This window comes from Psittacula echo, assembly GCF_963264785.1.
Source record: "Psittacula echo genome assembly, chromosome: 1".
NCBI classification, from domain to species: Eukaryota; Metazoa; Chordata; class Aves; order Psittaciformes; family Psittacidae; genus Psittacula; species Psittacula echo.
In genome coordinates this window covers 87958277-87973128 of record NC_137735.1, presented here as the reverse complement: position 1 = coordinate 87973128, position 14852 = coordinate 87958277, and positions in this window count along the sequence as shown.

The window sequence follows — 14852 nt, the reverse complement described above, 5'->3', positions numbered from 1 at the left end:
GGAGAAACCATCAACATGGAGATCGTATTCTCCCACCAGAGGACTCCAAATGCTGACAACTCTCCATATCACACACACACGTGCCAGAATGAAACCACCAACATTATGACCCACAGGAGCAGTGGAAGGGTGAGTGAAATACAAGGAAAAGAGGTAGAAGCCAAGAAGCGTTTGTGTTACCATTGTACAGAAGTATTCTAACTGCATTATTAATCTTTCTCCTTCTGTAAGATACATCTGGATCAATAATCATTAGACTCTGAAGATTTCAATTATACCAGCAATACGTTCTTGGCTGTACACAAGCTGCACTTCCTCTGTCCATAAACAAGCTTTTGAGTGTAGCAGTGTGCCACTAACTAGTGGCTGACTTACCTTCTTAATTTCATTGGCAGCTGATAAATTAGAATAAACTCAAGGATTGCCTGAGCTAACATGTAGACCAGTAGCAAAATGGACAGACATGGATTAAGTGCATATCCTGGTTGCAGCTAAAATTCAGTCCTTTAAATACCTATCACCGAGCACATTTCTAACCTATGCTAACTGATATTAAAAAGAAAACAAAATCTGTTTTAAAGCAGCTTTTCAATTTTTAACAAAATAGTTCTTCCTACTCAGGAGGCTGGTGCTGTGACAAAAATCTCTATTGCAAGAAATGAAGTGCAGCTGGATAAATACATTACTCTGAATCATGAAATACATACTTTGGGAGATACAGGTCTTTTTAAACTGGGAAAGCTTTCTAAATAGCTGTTGCAAATTCCAGAATAAGTGCTCTTGACTAACTCCACATATATAGATTTTTTTTCTGAAATAAGTGCACCTTGTTCTACTTTAGCATTATCAACTTTATCATAAACAGGAATAACAGACTACTGATGAAATAAGACTGCCCACACATGTGACAAAGTGGGGGTAGTAACCGCAGTTACATAGATCTTTATCCATTTGAATTGACCTCCAAGGTCAGATAAAAGTAAGATAAAGCAAGCAATAGTAAAATTTATTTGCTATGAAACTGTTATCAGTCTTTAAAGTCTGTGACAGTAACACTGCCAAGCTTGTATTTGAATTAAAGCTCAGTCACAGTCCTGGTTAAAGTCCATGGGTGAATTATCTTCATTTCACTAAGCAAACCAAAAGAATTGACTAAATATTCCCCTGATCACAGATGAAATAGGAAGCCATCACCCAAGGAAATGAAGTGCTTCATACAGCCAGGCAGGCACTACATTACTAGGGCTGAGCTGACTCTAGAGAACTGCCAGGCTCCCATACTCCCTCTAACTAATGCCTCCTATTGCAGCTTTCAGAGGTAGCCAGAGCTTTGGTTTGAGCCAGCAGGGCATTATGTTCTCCCTTTTCTAACTGGCTTTGCATTCTCTCTTATTTGTATTCACTCCGGTGCTCATCCTAAGCATAAAAAACAAAAGATGGGATCAGACGGCTGTGGGATGGGGAAGAGAGACAGAGAAAGACTGTCTCAGCAAAGTGTTAGATCAGTTTTGCCATTTGGTAGACCCTCAACATTTCTGTAGACAGAAAGACTCCACTAGGACTGAATGCAAATATAGGAGGTAGAATTTGCTGGGCAGCAGCTCTACACGGTGCATGAGACAGGAAAAGAGAGAAGCAACAAAGGGATATTTGCTTTAGGAGGAACCTGAGGCAGAAAATTTAATTTAACCACAATAACTCATCAGAAAGGGAGTTTAAACAAGAAAATTGCTCATGGATGCATTTGCCGTGCTGCGGAACACAGAACTGTGTGTGTATTCTTCACACCAAAGAAATTCTGACTTCTAATATAAACAAGCTGGAAGTACTGCAAATATTTTCTTAACTGTTATGGCCAAAAGAGCCAATGCTTCTCTAATTTACTCACACGCCAGCACTGAAAATTAATCTGAAAAAGACACAGAGCAAAGCAGCTTTATCCACAGAACATAGGAGAGCAGAGTTTTCAGAGTTGCAGCTAAAAAAAGCATAATTCATGGAATGTTTTTTTCTTTTCTGCCTCTCCAATGCATTCCAGCTCCCAGAAGCTGAGTGCTTCTGTTGTCAAGTAGGCTGAATAATGACTCTGAGTACACTGCTCTGTTTTGTGCTCAGGACAGCATTTTCTTTGGCATGTTTCAGAAAGAAGAATGTATTTAAAGTGAAGTTAACAGAAAATTCTTATTTCCCAGCTCACAGCGGAATTCACTGGTCACATCAAAGACGGCATTTTACAAGAAAAACATTTTTAAATTCACACTTGGAAGAGGTTCAACGCTGAGATTTGAGACATTTCTTCATTAAAATAAAAAAAAAAAAAAAACCAAAACAAACCCACTGCAAACTCTGAAGAGCCTCTGCGTGGAAAAAATAATCATTTTCACAGTTACAAGTTTGGAAAAGTTAAGACTTTCTAGCTCAGGCTCTTGGTTGGTAGTAGCTTTTCTTTTAAACCAGCCATGCTGCAGAATTAAACATGTTCTTCTTTTGGCCTGTTTTCTACTCTTGGCTTTGCCTGCTGCTTCTGCAAGTGAGTTTGTATGTAAACCACAGAAAAAACCCCCAGTCTTGCTCCATTTCTCGTCCATATGTTTGCCAGGCTAGTGGCCAGAAGAGACCATAAGCAGTTTGTTTTTCAAACCCTGAAACTTGGATAGGCATTGAGTGCATGGCCACACAGTTATTTTTAGTACAGAATAATATTTAGAGCTCTCAGGAGTTGCAGTTAGCTTTAAAATACTGTATTTCCTTCATTTTGCAACACATAGGAGAAATTTACAGTAAGGGTCCAGCTAATACTTATTTTTTTCAGCCTTGCACCTTTAAACTTCAGAGATTCAGTAGCCTGATTATTCTTGGTTTATCCCTTGTTGCCCTTTCCTTGGATTATCATGGTTTCTTTACCAGCCTTCATGGAAGCATGTCTATTTCTTAAACATTTCCTCTGTCCCTATCTGAAGAAAGCTTTTAATCTCTCCTCCTCATGTTTTTGCTGAATTGGTGATTATAAATGACATGTAGGTGTCTCTGAGACCCAGTGCAGGTGCACATCTCACACTCAGTTCAATATACGTCAATGTACTTCCTACTGCAGTCTTTCTGTTTCGTCTGCCCCCACTGTTATTTTCCAACTGGACTATTGAGGCAGCTCTTCCTGCTTTAATGGCCAGGCAAGCCATGACAGAGGAGTAGGTCAGAGTTTCTGAGACCAAATTTCACACATGACCTCTGTTCTTAGGGCAATGAGTAGCACACAAGTAGGAAATCACATGATGCTCAAATCTTTGATTTCAAAATCGTTTTCAGTATTGAACTGCAGCCATGAGATGTTCCTAACTATCCAGCCACTCTTCCCCACCCTCAGCTATCACAGTGCTAATGCAGCAAAAGCAAACTACAGATAAGAAACTGATGAGAATAACAACGATCTTTCATCCCAGGCATTTGTAACAAACAACTGAGTGGCCTCGAAGGAACTCTCTCTAAAACAAAATCATCTGCCAGTTAGCTCAGGAGTCTAAACTACCTGGGTGGAGGACTCACCTGGGTGTTGCTTCAGGAGGAATTCAGGTATATTTGATAGGGAAAAAAAGGCACGGAAGGAAACTCTAGACAGAGCTAGAACAAGTATGCAGTAGATGGGTTGTCTCTTGCACTATATTAATGTTCCTAAAAGCAACTGCTGAAGGAAGCCTGTTGAGAAGCGCACAATGCTACAGATTTCAGAACTGTCGTCATTACGAGACTAAAAATATATCCAAAGCACTATGGTTTGGAGGCTGTACTTGTCAATAGCTTAACACAACAGAAGCTTCAACTCTCTTAGATGACCTGCTTCCAGAGAAAGGAGTAAAGTCTTCTCACTCATTCTTCTTGGGAAGACAGAAAGTTTTAATGGGGCACAGGGAAGGGACCTTACTAGCTTAAGGGCAGAATCTGTACAGAAAAACTGACAAAATAGCAACACTAAGACATGCAACGCAATCCCCTTTCCATGCTCCCTTTACACGCTCAGCTGCCCTTAAGAATCTTTCCTGTCTTGCAGGGCGTATGTGGATGCCAACAAGATCGGTTCTGTCAGCAGGAGAGGGAGAAAAATCACTCAAGCTATCAAATCATCTCCCATCCTTCTCCAAACACCACATCACCTCTCTAGGATGAGGTGCTATTTTTAGTCTTCTAGTTTTAAGCATATGCTAAGACTACTTCCAAACACTTCTCTTCTTCTCATTTTCAAGCTTTGCATCTTGGGTGTGGAGGTCTGAAATGTTAACTATTAGGAGTCTGGATTCCCCTCACTCAGCACATGTCAGTGAATCCAATACCTAAGAAAGTATTTGCACTAATTAGGCACGCACAAGAGAAGACACATATAAGCAGCTTTGATGGGTTCCAGCTGCCTAGGATTGGCAAACATATACACATATATGTATATATGTACACATACTCTCCTGCTTCTTATATGGGTGTCCGGGTTTCAACTGGGATAGAGTTATTTTTCTTCCTAATGGCTGTACAGTGCTGTGTTTTTGCTTTAGTCTGAGAACAATGTTGATTATACACCAGTGTTTTAGTTGTTGCTAAGTAGTGCTTACGCTGGTCAAGGATTTTTCAAGGACTCTCATGCTCTGCCAGTGAGGAGGTGCACAAGAAGCTGGGAAGGAGTACAGACAGGACAGCTGACCTGAGCTAGCCAAAGGGGTATTCCATACCATAGTCCATCATGCTCTGCATAGAAACTGAGGGAGTTGTCCAGGAGGGACCTGTCACTGCTCAGGATTGGCCTGTGTATCGGTCAGCGGGTGGTGAGCAGTTATATTGTGCATCACTTGTGTTTTCTGAGCTTTCATTTCTTGTTTTTTGTTGTTCCGTGTTATAATTATTGTTATTGTTGGCATTATTTTTATTATTATATTTTACTATATTTCAATTACTAAACTGTTCTTATCTCAACCCACAGGTTTTACCTTCTTCCAGTTCTCCTCCCCATCCTGCCCTGGAGGGACAATGAGTGAGCGGCTGCGTGATACTTAGTTCCTGTCTGGGTTTAAACCATGACAATGGGGTGCACATATTATATCATAGCAAAGGCCTTCAGAATGACAAGCCTGCAAAGTCTTAGTAAAATAATATTTTACCTTTTCTTCCCCATTCTATACCTGGAAAAGTCACTGTTGTATATTTTACCTGTTTGGACTTGGAAGACTTTACTTTTTTGATGAGGTTGGTACTTGCTAAAAGCTTGTCCATGTCTCAGTTCCTTCAAGAAAAATGAAAGGCAGAAAAACTTTAAGTGATGTACAGTGTTGGTAGGATTAATGCCTTAATTCTCATGTTTTCTCTTTCAAAAAATCTAGCCTATCCACAAATGAGACATAACTGTTTCTAGGGCAAAATACAGCAGCAGCCACTAGTGCCAGCAGCACCACATTGCAGTCGTGGGAAAAGGAAAAAAACCCATCCTTTCCTACTGAAATGGCAGCAGAAATTTTGGGGTTATAGAAGGCAATTACAGGCTTGCAAAATAGCTGTGACTCCAGGGTAATGTCCTTATCTAGCAAAAAGTAACTGAGGGAACTGTTCCGTAAACCGCCCAGCCTAGTCAGCTGTCTCCAACAGAAGCAAGTCTGGAAGATTTCTTCCCTAAAGATTTATTGACTTGATAAATTGCTTTAACAAAGTTAATAAAGCACAACATACTTGTGTGTTTCAATGTTCAGTTTCAACTCAGTGAGATACATTTCCCCCTTGCTGATCCACAGTGACAAAGCAGCACTGGTAAGGGGGATTTTTCTAACACTGTAATGGCAGGACACTGGCTGTGGTGAGAGAAATTGATAGGCTGGCAGCATGGCCATATCACTTCAATGGTATTTAAATACCACACCAATACGAGCCAGCAGGGACAGGAATTCCAAAGAATAAAAGTGATCTGGAGCCTGACAGGATTGCTCTAATAGCATATATTAAAAGAAAAAAATACACCAAGCTTGATTTAGCTCAGTCACGAGAAACAGAAGTTGTTGCTTTCACTTGTTGACAGACATGTTACAGCACAAACTTTCATTACAAAAACATGTAGAAATCAGCAAGATGCAAGCTGGGTAAATTGTGTATTATGCTGAGAGAAGTCCTCTGCAATGTGAGTAAATATGACATAAAATGCTTGATATACCTAATTTCAGATTTAAGGAGAATAACTTGCTCTCCTGCTAGCTTGTCTTCTAGGCTCTAAGTTTTAGTGGAACGGGCAGACCCTATGACTGATCACCAATTTCTTTTCCTCTCTTCAACATGTGATACAAGAAAAATCACAGAGTGTGTAACAATACACATATTGCTCTTCAATTTAAGAGAAATATGATTCAATTTACTCCCAAAGCATTTGCAGAGAAATCATAAAATCATAGAATAGTTAGGGTTGGAAAGGACCTTACGATCATCTAGTTCCAACCCCCCTGCCATGGACAGGGACACCTCACACTAAACCATGTCACTCAAGGCTCTGTCCAACCTGGCCTTGAACACCACCAAGGATGGAGCATTCACAGCTTCCTTGGGCAACCCATTCCAGTGCCTCACCACCCTCGCAGTAAAGAACTTCCTCCTTATATCCAATCTAAACTTCCCCTGTTTAAGTTTTAACCCGTTACCCCTTGTCCCTAATGAAGAGTCCCTCCCCAGCATCCTTATAGGTCCCCTTCAGATACTGGAAGACTGCTATGACTGACTCAGTGCTGGTTTTGAATGTTCTCACTGGTTTTTCTATCAGGTTCAGCGTTGCCAACCTCCAATTCAGTGCAGCTTCTGTGTACATTTACCATTCCTTCCAACATTTAAACTTTTTTCCATGCTACTTTGCCCAAATATCTTTTTTTTCTTCTATCTTACTTCCTTTGCTGTCTGTGCTAAGAACTTTTCCCTTCTTTGTGTGACAAATAACCATCTTTTCCTTTCTCCTAACCTACTAATGAAAAACATATAGAGAAAAAACAATTTCTGTTAGACATTTCAAAGTGATTTGCTACTTTGCATCCAAGTACAGTAGTAATGCTCTTGCCTACATCCATCATCCAGGTCATTCATGTCCCAGGATTTCAAACAGGAATTAAAGCAGAGACTCATAGTTAAACAGCAAATGCTTAAGTGCCAGGCACCTGCAGTTCCCATCTACTTCAAAATAAACGCTTATTCTGGAGCATTTTGAAAAGTGTCAGTATTTGTCTCAGTGACTGAATACAAAATTAGGACATTTGTTTTGGAAACCACAATCCCCATTTTTTACTGGCTTTATTATCATTATTTGCAGCCTGTTGGACACCGCTCACCCTTCTCAATTTCGATTACAAGCTTTCCCGTGTTCTACACAAGGCTCAACATACTGACATGATCTCTGGCAACAAGTTATCACTACCAGTTGTTTAATCTTGGAACTGAAGCAGCACATTACTTCAGCAGTAAATGAATGAATGAATTGTGAGAACAGCCTGTCTGCTGACCCGTGAAAACAATTTAGCTTTCTTTCAGACTGGCAAGATTTAAATCTTCAGAGACTCAGATTTTCATCTGCTTTTACTTCCAAAACGAATTGGATTACATAGATGTGTGAGCTGGGAACCAGTTTCTAAATATTACACTCCTTCTTTCCCAGTAACATTAAAAATACTAGATTCTTCCCAATATTTAAGCACTTGGTGCATAAGTCAAAGTTAAGTATCATTCTCCCTGTGACGCATTCTTTGCTGCTTCTTTTCTAAATGAAATGTCTGGTGTGTATTGTCTGGAGAGTACAACATAGAAAGTGAGTGCTGCCTGTGGAATGATGACCTGCAATGGGCGAGCATCCCTAAACAGCAAGGGAAGTGCAAAAGGTGCTCGTGTTAAGACCAAACTTAGAAAATATGAAGACTGCTGAGGACTTTCTCTCTGAATGGTTAAGGAACATCTCCTATTCATGTAATCTGACAAACTGATCAAAAGAACCAAACGCAAACCGACAAACTTGTCGGTACCAGGAACATGATGGAGAGGTCAGCAGTGGATACTTTTAATGAAAGTCTTAGGTTCTGTGACACATCCACTAACTGGCCACACATCCTAGTGAACATAGTTTTATCCTACATTCTTGTACGGGGTGCTTACCAGTCTTTTTTGGACTGCTTGTCATCTCAAAGGAACCTGGGTAAGGGAGGCAGAATGAAAAACACAGCTTGCAAGTTTAGAATCCAAGACTTAGAACCAAGTTTATGCAGAAGGAGCACCTTCCATAAGGCTTTCAATGAAACCCCGAATTTTTTATTTTCAGGGCTTTCTTTCCCTTGTGAATCAATGAAGATACTGCTTTACTGCTGCTGAACACACTGACACTATCCAGCTATTTATATATGACAACTGTTGTGCTATCAAGACCACCTTCCACCTGGCCCTAGTGTGTCTCATATTTGCCTTCCTTGCTACCCCAGGGAAATACACAGAATTAAGTCAGGAACCCAAACCAAAAAGGAATCCAAACACCCAAAACTGCTGAAAGTAGGAATAGGTTATAACCCATACGAATGAGTTATAAATATCCTGGTGTCCCTGAGTAACTTTTACTGCAGGCTAGTTCAGGATATGGTGAGCAGTCACCTGCATTCCATGAACGCCTGACAAGCTACCTCATCTGTGTATGAGCTTGCAGCAGATGACCAAGATTGGAGAGGACTTTCTGGGCCATACAGCCCATTCTCAAGCGACTGCAGACACCACATCATCTAAAGCCTGTGTTACTTCCAGTTTTGGCCTTTGATAAAAGCCACCCATAGGCATACCTTTTGAGCACAAAGAATCAGTACAGAGTAAGAGAGCTATAGCTCAAGGCATCTGGGGGAGAAAAATTACCACCTGATTTGGATATGAAACTCCTATTTAGATGAGCAAGGAGCAGGGAGAACTGCTTACATCATTGTTCTTAAAACTCTCCTCACCCTTTGGGGTCAGCAGACTGTTCATCTTGAATTTTTCTGGTTCCAACTGGCAATAGTCCCAGTTAGGGTAGCTCCTTTGTGTTGGTAGCATGCCTAAGTGGACAGAAAGAAGGGACAGGGAAAGAAAAGGAAAAGAATACTTGGCACTTTTCTCCCATCTTTATAGTGTGCTATACACACTGAGCTTCACAGTATCTCATGATGTGGTTCACTTGTTTGTATGAACAAAGTGCAGCTTATGTTTATCTAAAGCATGAGATACAATAACCTTAGAAGGGGATTTAGAATGCAGACCCTGCTTGCTCTCCCTTATAAACAATACGGCAGCTTGGGCCAAAGGCCTAACATCTTGTCTCCAGCAGCTGCCAGCTGTGGAGGGTTACAATAGAGTATAAGAAACTGACCCATACTGAGAGATTCTGTCCCTGGTATTCCCTTTCCCTCCATCTGCTAATCAGGAATCTACAGACTGGGGGTTTAATATTTCATCATTTCCTGAAAAGGACATCTTAAGTGATCCACAGAAACAGATGAATGTGAAAGTAAGAGACAAAGAGAAGAGGCACGGAAGCAAGCAACAAGTAGCCAGGTATCATAGAATACCAGATTGGAACAGACCTCAAGGATCATCTGGTCCAAGCTTTCTAGGCAAGCATGACGAGCACTAGATGGCCCAGCACCCTCTCCAGCTGAACCTTAGAAGTGTTCAGTGTTGGGGAATCCACCACTTCCCTGGAGAGATTATTCCAGTGGCTGATTATCCTTACTGTGAAAAATTTTCCTCTTGCATCCAGCTGGAATCTCCCCAGGAGTAACCTCTATCCATTACCCTACGTCTCTTCCAAGTGACTCCTTGTAAAAAGGGAGTCTCCATCTTCTTTGTAGCCACCCTTTAGATACTGGAACATGGTGATAAGGTCTCCCTCGAGCCTTCTTTTCCCAAGGGTGAAAAACCCCAGCTCTCTCAGCCTTTTCTCATACTGCTTCCTAGTCCTTTGATTATCTTTATGGCCCTTCTCTGGACCCTCTTCAGCCTGAGCACATCTTTTTCGCATAGCAGAGACCAAAACTGAACACAATATTCCAGGTGTGGTCTCACAAGCAAGGAGTAGAGTGGGATAATGGTGATGCCTTTGTTGATGTAACCCAGCATCCTGCTGGCTTTCTTTGCCGTAGCTGCACACTGTTTACTCCTATTGAGCTTGCTGTCCACCGGGACACCCAGGTCCCTTTCCACAGAGCTATTCCCCAGCCAGGTAGATCCCAGACAATAGGAACCTTAGGATGCAATAGGGCTTAACACAAACTTTTACTGTTGCGTGGGCTACACGTGTCCTCTGAGCTCTCGGTCTCCTGGCCATCAAGGACAGCTTCATGGCAAACTCTGTCAGGAAGTGATGGATGCTATCCCGAGCATGTGAGCAGCTGAATTACCTGCATATTTGTTTAAACTCTAAGGTGAACAGTGATTGGAAAACCTCTTCAGAGGCCTGGGAACTTTGGATACAACATCATGGATTCATACACACCTTTTCTGCTTCTTAGAGCACAGGATACATGTTTTGCACATTAGTACACATAAGAAAGGCCCAAGTAAACAAATGTAAATGTGTAGAATGTATATATGTGAATTTAGGGAAGAAGGGCAAAAGTTGAGTTTGAAAGACAAAGGATAACTCAATTTGCAGCTGACAGTTTGCATGAGCCACATTTCCTGCCAGGCACAATATTACTCTCACCTATCATCCATTCTGAAATTACATTGCAAAGCTGTGTCTTGGACTCATCAGTACTGAAATGTGATCTTGGGAAACGAGAAGTGTACACAGGAGGCTTGACTCAGTAGTGAAAAAAATAGGGTTTAAGGAGAGAAAAATGACACCTTCATACTTTTTAGTTGAGAGAACATAGACACACTGCTCTTTTGAATACATTTCAGACAAAGCAATGACTGCAGCTTTGAAGAGACAGTAACTGAGGAAATACATGGACAACTTGGCAATAAAAGGAATGGAAACATTTCTCTTTCCCCCTTTCTTTAAAGCAGGTGATGTTAGCAAAAGAGAGAAATCAGACTGTCAGTACAGATATTTAGAACTTTAAGGAGACAATAAAAACCTGCAGTGAAAACTGAAAGGAAATTAAAAACTTGGGAATAAGGAAATAGCTAGGAGACAGAATGCAGAGCTGAATTAGATGAGAGCATATTCGGTGGGTAAAAGATAGAGGGCAGTCGTGAGTGACTAGAAATCCAAACCGTGCTTTATTCTATTTTATTATTTTCATTACATTATTAAGAGCTTTACTATCCAGAAGACAAAGGCGTGAACTTCCCTGGCTATAACTTGGTGATACAATGCAGGAACACCACCTGTGATACCCCCTTATCCTAAAAAGTTACAGTACAAGCGATGGTTTGGATGTTAGGATTCCTGCAAGAATTGATGCCTGCACAACGCTCAAAAAAAAAAAAAAATCTCTATTTATAGGATAAGTATTCTATGGGAATGGGTTTCTCCATCTCATTTCTCCGTCCTTGTGTTTTCTTCGCCTAGCTACAAGCACTTTAATGAGGGCCTCCTGGTGGTGGAATCCGCGACAGTCAAGCAGGAGCAGAGCGTAACTCTTTGCAAAGCGGTGAAACTGCTGTTCTTTCATCTCGAGTTGGCTGTAATGAAAAAAAGAAACACAGTGAGAAAAAAAGTATCTGCTTTGTCAATAAAATATAGGCGAGGTATTTACTATCTAGGATACTAAAAGAAGGAACATCATTAACTGCAGAGCACTGAGGCAACAGGAATTTTCTCACTCCTGAAGAAATTAATTGGGTGTGGAATCAATTTCAATATACCAAAACATTTTGATTTTACAGGTTTTTAACTCAGGCTTCTTTAGCCCACCAGTCAATGTAGCAACTTTAAAGCAGCAATAATTACAATAAACATTCTCTTTGACATCAGAGTAAGCCTAGAGTAAGTCTACTGAATTCACCAGTCAGTGGGGTTTCCCTATAATTATTGATATAACAGGGAAAAATAATAATCCTGCACTATGTATGAAAAAAAAAAAAACCAAGGCAAGAGAAACGCTACCGAGTTAAAAGCATCTCTGACACAGTCTAAGCTATAGATTCTGTATTGCTTGCGAATCAAAAAAGCTGAAGAAGCAGCTCCAAATTAGGCTACCAAACCCAGCCTAGGTCTATTCCAAAATTTCCACATTGTCATGTGCTACAGCCCTATCTTCATCCTGTCATGCTCTCAGCCTTCCACCAGCGCTCCCAAAGACTTTGTTATAAAAAGCTACGTGGCCTCCTTACACGATGACTGCAATACGAAGGTTCTTCACTGTTTAATAAGCTTTTGCAGATCCTAAGTGATGTTTCTAGTTTATTGCACTGGGAGAGAGAGAGTGCGCTAAGTGTTCACCTCCCCGCCAAGTGACAGGCATTGTGAAAACCAGGCCAATCGCTTAAAATCATATGTCAAACTACCTGCTGGCAGGGGAACAATGCAATATATTGAGAGGCAAAGCTAGAAAAGATGATGCTCTTGTCTCACTATCTACCTGATTTAAGTGGAGAAATAATGACGAGGAGCTGCTGCCAGAATAGCCTGGGAGGTTGGTGCAGCAAGGAAATTCCACAGTTTTTTTTTGAGGAAATGGAGTCTGGCAAGAAATGAAATTTAGTAAAACTATGAAAAAGAAGCAAAACTCTTGAAGCAAATCACACCAGAAATCAGACACCGAAACCTCTTCCTCCTGCTCTCACAACTTTGGGGGAAGCTTTCTGAACTCTCCTTCGCAAGCCCTACCAACTCTGAAACTATTCACACACGCATCCATGCACAAACAACCGGGCAGACAGGCGTGAGCATTCACCTCACATGCCAGGGTGGTGGGGACAGGCTGCCTGGCTTTCTCTGAGCCTCTACCTTGGAGAAAGAGGCTGTCAGAGAATCACTGTGAGAGCCTGGGAAAAGCACACAGTTAGTTTTACAATAATTATAATGTATTACCACATACTCATCCCACTTGGAGCAAGGAGAACTCAAGCACACAACTATGCCGAAACAGACAGGTTTCTTCTAGAAAGGTGAACATTACTACCCCTGTGTCACTGGTGGAGCACATCCTGACCAGCGCTTCTTAATATCTAGTTTTTCCCCTCTCAATAACAAATTCCAATTTCATAAAAGAATGGGATGTGACTTTGTCTTTGAGCATCTCAGAGAGATGCTTTTCTCACCTGGAGCTCTGCAGGCCCGAGTACTTGTTTGGGAACTCAGATTTTTCAGTGCACTCAACAGTAAAAAAGTGAGTATTAAGAGTTCAGTCCCTCACTGTTCTGATTGGGCAGTATGGTCTTTGACTTAGCTACAGGCTTTTTCAGTTCAAAATTGTAATTCTGCATTCTCCCATCTTTTCTTCCAAGGTTCCTGCCCTCACTTCACTTCCAGCCCTTTGCCTTTGTGTAGAATCACAAAATCACAAAATGGTTTGGGTTGGACAGGACATTAAAGCTCATCCAGTTCCAATCCCTTACCACAGGCAGGGACACCTTCCACTAGACCAGGTTGCTCCAAGCCCCATCCAGCCTGGCCTTGAACACTGCCAGGGATGGGGCAGCCTCAGCTGCTCTGGGCATCCTGTGCCAGGGCCTCACCACCCTCACAGGGAAGAGCTTCTTCCTTATACCTATTATAAATCTACCCGCTTTCAGTTTAAAGCCATTAACCCTTGTCCTGTCACTACAGGTACTTGTAAAAAGCCCCTCTCCAGATTTCCTGTAGGCCCCTTTAGGTGCTGGAAGGCCATTACGAGGTCTCCCCGGAGCCTTCTCTTCTCCGGGCTGAACAAGCCCAACTCTCTCAGCCTGTCTCCATCGGAGAGGTGCTCCAGCCCTCTGAGCACCTTCTTGGCCTTCTCTGGACTCACTCAAGCGAGTCCACGTCCCTCTTGCGTTGGTGGCCCCAGAGCTGGACCCAGTTCTCCAGGTGGAGTCTCGTGGGAGTAGAGGGGGAAATTCACCTCCCTCAACCTGCTGGCCAAGCTCCTTTTGATGCAGCCCAGCATATGGCTGGCTTTCTGGGCTGCAAGCGCACACTGCCAGGTCATGTTGAGCTTCTTGTCAACCAACACCCACAAGTCCTTCTCCTCAGGGCTGCTTTCAGTCCATTTTCTGCCCAGTCTGTATTTGTGCTTGGGATTGTCCTGACTCAAGTACAGGACCTTGTACTTGGTCTGGTTGAACTCCATGGGGTTTGCACTGGCCCAATAGACGCGCACACACACACACGGACGTTAAATACTGACAGAAGGTACAACTACTTCATGAAGCCTTTTATCAAAACTGCAACTTTTTGTGCTACTTTTAAGGGTGTTGGTTCTCCCCATCTGACCTGTAATCCCTTATGAAAAAGAAAAAAACACCTAATTTCCAGTGATTAGGTGTCAGAAGGCCACTGTTCTTGTAGCATGCATCCTACAGGGGTAAGATATTCCTTAACCAAACTATCAGAAGATACTGCACCACCAGATTGTTCTCTTGTCAATAACCACCAGGTTGGCACTCTGGTATCTTTCCAATTCTCATTCCAAGTGAGCAGTTCTCTGCCTCACTTCAGGAAGAGTGACAGTTAAGCACCCTTCTGCGAATGAAAAACTGTTAAGTAACTTTTTGTGTGGAGTACTAATACGTGTAGAAGGGAAATGAAAAGGGTGGCGATTCCCCTTTTTTCCTCCTTTCTTTCCTGGCACTTCTGGCTCTCCCCCCATCCTTTTTCCCCCTCCTTTTCTTTATTGTCGCCTTTTAACTAAAGTCACCACATTAATATGTCATTAAAATTAAGCTTCTTAACAGAAGCTTTTCTAACAATGAAGCAA